General features: G+C 42.1%; 1 protein-coding gene across 1 annotated transcript in view; it reads right to left on the bottom strand.

Moving 5' to 3' along the window:
- Positions 1–6,445, bottom strand: part of MRPS6 (mitochondrial ribosomal protein S6) — a 98,337-nt gene that overhangs the window by 24,764 nt on the left and 67,128 nt on the right. The gene's annotated exons all lie outside the window — the stretch shown is intronic.

Below are 6,445 nucleotides of genomic sequence, written 5' to 3' on the forward strand. Positions count from 1 at the left end.
CGCCATATCCATACTGATTCCATACCCATATACGTTTTAAAAAATTAATAATCAGGGAGGTATAGATGGGCAGCTTTTCAGCGGTTACTGAAAGCGCCTTGTAAGCTATACTTCCAGCATCATGAGCTCTTACAACTGGCTGCTCTGTCTCTTGGGAATCAGAGGAAAAACTGGAATCTCGAAGTCAGGAGCCCAGAGATCTCTGATCTCTGATTCTAGAATCAGAGCAGACCAAAGAGATGTGATGGGAAAAGGCCAACTGTGGCCTTGAAAACACAACAGCCAATGAAAGCAAGATGATGTGAAAAATAAGAGGAGCCTGCCCATTCTATTGCCATGCAGCCAAGACTCAGATTCTTGAGATCTGGGAAATCTGACACAAAAATGTATTCTTTGGATGATATGATGAAAATAAAAAGAACCCAGGGAAGAATGGAAGAAAAAAATCAGAGGAATAAGGGTCCAACAACTGCCAGATTCAGCATAGATTAATGCCGTGCCAACAGCAAAGTGCAAATGAAGTAGAGTCACAGTTTGTAGCATGGCTGAATTTGCAAATATAAAAATGATAGGATGGGGCTTTCCTGGTGGCGCAGTGGTTGAGAGTCCGCCTGCCGATGCAGGGGACACGGGTTCATGCCCCGGTCCAGGAAGATCCCACATGCCATGCCGCGGAACGGCTAGGCCCGTGAGCCACGGCCGCTGAGCCTGTGCGTCCGGAGCCTGTGCTCCGCAACGGGAGAGGCCACAGCAGTGAGAGGCCCGCGTACCGCAAAAAATAAATAAATAAAAAAATAATAATAGGATGATCGGTAAAGTAACTTCAGCTGCAAGGTAGGCAGAATGTCTTTAAATCATAAACTGGACTTACCTTAAATGCAATGGGCATCCAAGGGACCCCTGCAGCTAGTCCACATAGAGACATAAATACCGGCATTGGTATCAAAAGGCTATAATGAATAAAGTTAAAGAACTAACACAGAGAGAAAGAAGGAAGTCATGATTACATGAGATCCAACTTCACATGAATTTACTAGTTGTCAATTACTTATGTGCCTAGGTTATCAGTAAACATGAGTAGTTCAACCATAATGCAGTTTTGTTCCTTAATAAACCCACTTCTTTCCAAGGTTTCAACTCAAAGCATGCCATTCAGAGGCCATTTAAGGCCAAAAGTGGGGGCTCATTTGCATATAACCAACCATTCCCTTTGTGATTCGGGTAAGTCAAAGGAAAAGGGCAAAATTACCAAGGCATTCCTCTAGAGCACATTAGAATCATCTGGGGCGCTTTTAAAATGAGATGCCTATGTCTCATCCTCAGATATTTTGATTCTATTGGTCTATTGGGGATTCAAAAATCTTGGGCACTAGGATTTTTCAAAGCTCCCCAGGTGTGGACAAAGGTGAAAACCACATTCTAGTAGGAAGCTGGCTAGCCTCTCACCACTCCGAAGATGAATGATTCTGGCTGAACTGTAGTTTATAAAGGATTTTCAGCAATGATCTCCTTCAACTCTAATTTAAGGAACATAAATGCTCCACTTTTCTCACAGTAATAATGGAGCCCTCCCTGAATGTGAAATGACAATCACAACAGGTGACTACTTGTGGTTAATACTGCCTGAACAGCTGGGAAAATGCCAAAATTAAGGTACCCATGTTTGCTACTCTGAGAACATTCCAAAATCCACAATCCTTTTACTGAGAGATTTCCATTTCTTTCCTCCTCATTCCCCTCCAGATGCACTTACAGATGAATAAAAGATGGGAAACAAGAAGATTGGCAGGAGTCCTGGTTACTATGGCAGCAAGTAAATGAAATGCCACAGCTCATGAAACTGATAGTGAGAGCAGGCATCAGGTAGACATCATGGAGCTGTACCTGTCTTGTTGATTGCTCTCCTTCATGCACAATTCAGTTCACTGCCTCCGCCTTATATTTCATCCTGTTCAGAGAGTAGAAGGGGGACAGCACTGGAATGACAGGGAGACCAAGGAGGTAAGAATCAGCAAAGGATATTGACAGTAGAGACAAAAGGGTTATGAGAAAAGCCAATTTAGATTCTGTGAATCTTCTAAGCATCAGCGTATGGGTTTAGCAAAAATATCAGTCTGACTGGGTTAGGAGAAATTTTTTTAAAATATGCCTCGAAATAATCAGAACCTTGGGCTTTGGCAAGACAGTCAGATTTGCATACCTTGCTGAACAACACACCAAAAGTGTCATCACCAACTAAGCCACTGCAGTGGTGTGTATTAACTCAAGTGGTGGGAGGAAGGTACTTACGGGACTACACTGCTCCAAAGAGCAGGGAGGAGAAAGGGCATAAAAGCACAGAGGAACTGAAGGGATCAAAACACCCTTCGAGATTCAGCTACTTCCTAGGAAAAGTGTGCCTTTCCTCCCCTAATCCTATCTTGCAAGTGTAATTATTTAGAAGTACATGTCCTTCCCTAACAAAGCCTCTTCAAGGTTGCTTCCTCTTCATCTTTACTAGATGCTGGAGATGCAAAGAACCTGGCACACAGGATGCATTCGATAAATGTTTGATGAATACGTACATCAAAGAATAAATGGAAAGACAGATGAGAGATGGAAGTTACTAACTGTACTTAATTCAACTAGAAAGGAAGAAAGGATTAAACCAAAAAATGAAATAAAATTCAAGGAGAAATAAGATCTTCATTGCAAAAACAAAAACAGCATATATATATATATATAAAATACATATATATAATGTGTGTATATATATATATATAAAGGCAAAGATACATAATAAAGTTAAGCATATCCTGTTAGTCAAAAACAGAGATGTATATGGTCAAAGAACTAGGAACAAACAGGTGGAAGGTGGAAATAAAGACATAGTGGGCGGGAATTCCCTGGTGGCACAGTGGTTAAGAATCCACCTGCCAATGCAGAGGACCCGGGTCCGAACCCTGGTCCGGGAAGATCCCACGTGCCGCGGAACACCTAAGCCCGTGCGTCACAACTACTGAGCCTGCGCTCTAGAGCCCATGAGCCACAGCTGCTGAAGCCCACGCACCCAGAGCCCGTGCTCTTTAACAAGAGAAGCCATCGCAATGAGAAGCCCACGCACCGCAACGAAGAGTAGCCCCCGCTCGAAGCAACTACAGAAAAGCCCGTGCGCAGCAACGAAGACCCAATACAGCCAAAAATAAATTAATTTTAAAAAAGGGGCTTCCCTGGTGGCGCAGTGGTTGAGAGTCCGCCTGCCGATGCAGGGGACGCGGGTTCGTGCCACGGTCCGGGAAGATCCCACATGCCGCGGAGCGGCTAGGCCCATGAGCCATGGCCGCTGAGCCTGCGCGTCCGGAGCCTGTGCTCCGCAACGAGAGAGGCCACAACAGTGAGAGGCCCGCGTACCGCAAAAAAAAACAAACAAAAACAAAAAGAAAAACCATAGTGAGAGACACGTAAAGGTGCCTCCAAACTTCTGAAGATTCTTGGGACTACTAATAAAACCAATGGACATTCGACTCCTAGAATGTACCAGAGAATATTACAACAAAACTCAGCCTCCAAAAACCTATGAAATCTGGTAACTTAGTCAGCAAGCCTTATGTAGAGACAATAATATTTTACAGAGAATCTGCCATAGGGCATGACAATAAAATTTCAAATTAGAATTGGAAGGAGAGTAAAACCCAAAGTAACGATAGCCCCATTTTGTTGTGTTTATTTCTCCCTCCAGTCTAAAATCAGCAGCATCTACCCTGGAGTACTGCATTCAAACTTGGAGGTCACATATAACTCCTAAGATAAGCAGAATTTTTAAACTCCCACTGTGCTTCTGGTTGACAACATGTTCTTTTAGGATAAGGCAGAAACTGGCAACAGGCTCTGAAATTTTAAGCTTCAAATGCTAAGTGAAGAGTGGATACCAGGATTTCCCAGTAAGTTGGAGTATTCAACATAAGCATGTTATGCTCCCTCCTGAAAACCTACTAGAACTACTGTAAAGGAGTGGTTTTTTTGTTTGTTTTTTTAACGTACAACTTTGCAAGAATGAGGGAGAAAGGAGGGGAAAACAGCAATTCAATTTTAGAAAAAAAGCAGATGGAGAAAAGCAGCAATGGGGAAAACCAAGAGTCAACCATATTTACACTGTAGAATTCCCCAAAAGATCTGGGAACTGGCAACACTGAGTACACCTCGGAAAATAGGGGTGAGTGGGGGACTAAAATAAAGTTGGTTGAAAGTTTATGAAAGTTGGTTGGACCTCTAGATGCATGTTTGGAGGTTGATTCTCTGGAGTCGGTAAAACAGAGAAGTACATGGACTGCAGGACACAGGCACAGCTGTAAGAGGAGATATTATACCAAAAAGGAATTAAGAAAAAAAGGCACACTGCATGCTGAAGACCCCTGTGCTCTTCCTCCCGACTGGCTTCCAGAATGATGGCCCAAGGCCTTTTATCATTCAAAGAACTTTCTGTGGGGAATCTGACCTGTTCTAAAGAGACTGCAGTAGTCATTCAACCAACAGCCAGGCCCTGAAGGCCCAACAATGAGGCCGACAAACTCCACCCACACACTCAGAGCATTTTTTAGTCCACCCCGTTAAACACAAGCAAACCACCAAAGATCAGAACACATTTGTGAAAAGCCTTTAACATGTGAGACCAACACAAACAAAATAAAAACTGGAGGAAACAATGCAGAAGGAGAAAACTTAAGCATCTTCAAAGATGAGAAAATACAGCATACATGAAAAAAGAACAAGGCTATAAAAAAGAAAGATTTGGGGAACAAAGGATCTCTTAAAAATTAAAAACCTGACAGAAATTTAAAAGAAATTCTTTTTTAACATAAGGGTTGGAAGATAAAGTTTAGATACACCTCTAGAAAGACCAAAAAGACAAAGGTGAAAATTAAAAGACTGTATGAAACCAAGTGGACCAGTCCAGAAGATCCAAGACAAGAACAAAAGTTCCAAAAGAGGAGAAAAATTACCCCCAAACTGAAGGACACGGGGTTGACAAATTGAAAGAGGCCACTGAGGGCCAGTACAAGTGAAAGAAAAGCTTTCTTCAAGGCACATGATCATGAAATTTTAAAACACAGGGATTAGAAGCTAGAAAAGAATGGCCTTATGTTTACACATTTCTGAAGGAAACTACTTCCCAATCCAGAATTCTATATTCAGCCAAACTTTCAGACAAATGAGTAGAATAAAAACACTTTTAGACATGCAAAAACTTTAATTCTAAGGCACTGTAAAATTGAAAAAAAATAAGTAAATGTGTCAGTATTATCAGATTTCTTGCTGTTGGAGAAGGGAGATACAAACATAGAAAGGGGAGGCTAAAAAGAAACCTCTGGTGCTGGTTTACAACTGGAGGCATCAGGAGATGTGTACGCGAACTTCCTAGTTCTGTACACTGACCATGTTTACCTCTGTAAGAATGAGCACACCCAGACCTTAGTTTCTAAATACCATACCCTACTAAATGCCTGATCCTGAATGGGTCAGGGAAAGTACAAGATGAGCCTGTAACACTTTGTTGTGCTGGAAAATAAGGAAGTACTCAAAAAACGATGGAACGTGCCACAGGACACAAACTAGCCTGAAGGGAGACCTGCTAGCTAAATCTGGAAACATCTGAGCAAAATAATGATAGTAATGAATTATAACCCACTAAATAATACATGAGTTCAAACTGATAAATAAATGGGGAAAAGGGGAAACTCTTGATTTCAGTATAGTAAAAAAAAAAAAGTTAGAAAAATCACTGTTTCACACCACCACAGTAATAACTTACTCAGGCAAGAATTATCAATGGGGCTTCCCTGGTGGCACAGTGGTTAAGAATCCTCCTGCCAATGCAGGGGACACAGGTTCGAGCCCTGGTCTGGGAAGATCCCACATGCCACAGAGCAACTAAGCCCATGTGCCACAACTACTGAGCCTGTGCTCTAGAGCCCACAAGCCACAACTACTGAAGCCCATGCGCCTAGAGCCCGTGCTCCACAACGAGAAGCCACCGCAATGAGAAGCCTGAGCACCTCAACGAAGAGTAGCCCCCTGCTCACCACAACTAGAGAAAGCCCGCGCACAGCAACGAAGACCCAACACAGCCAAAAATAAATAAATTTATTTAAAAAAAAAAGAATTATCAATGGATGCTAAAACTAGGGATTCAAGTTTGATGAGGAATAAGTTATTTACATAAACTCTAATTATCTCCCCACAATTTACTTACTACCAAAGGGGAAAACATTAACTAGACAGTGGAGAGACCTGGTAGGTACCACCCCAATCAAGTATCAAAAGTTAATGTCAATAATAATGAGACAACACAACACATGCCTCTCAGTGTGAGGCTTTGAGGACATATTATTGCTTACGTTGTAGTCCTGCCAAAAATGCATAGTGTGAATCAAATCACGAGGAAACAACCCTAAATAGGGGTGGCATT

This window comes from Delphinus delphis, chromosome 4 (genome assembly GCF_949987515.2).
Source record: "Delphinus delphis chromosome 4, mDelDel1.2, whole genome shotgun sequence".
In the NCBI taxonomy this organism is placed as follows: domain Eukaryota; kingdom Metazoa; phylum Chordata; class Mammalia; order Artiodactyla; family Delphinidae; genus Delphinus; species Delphinus delphis.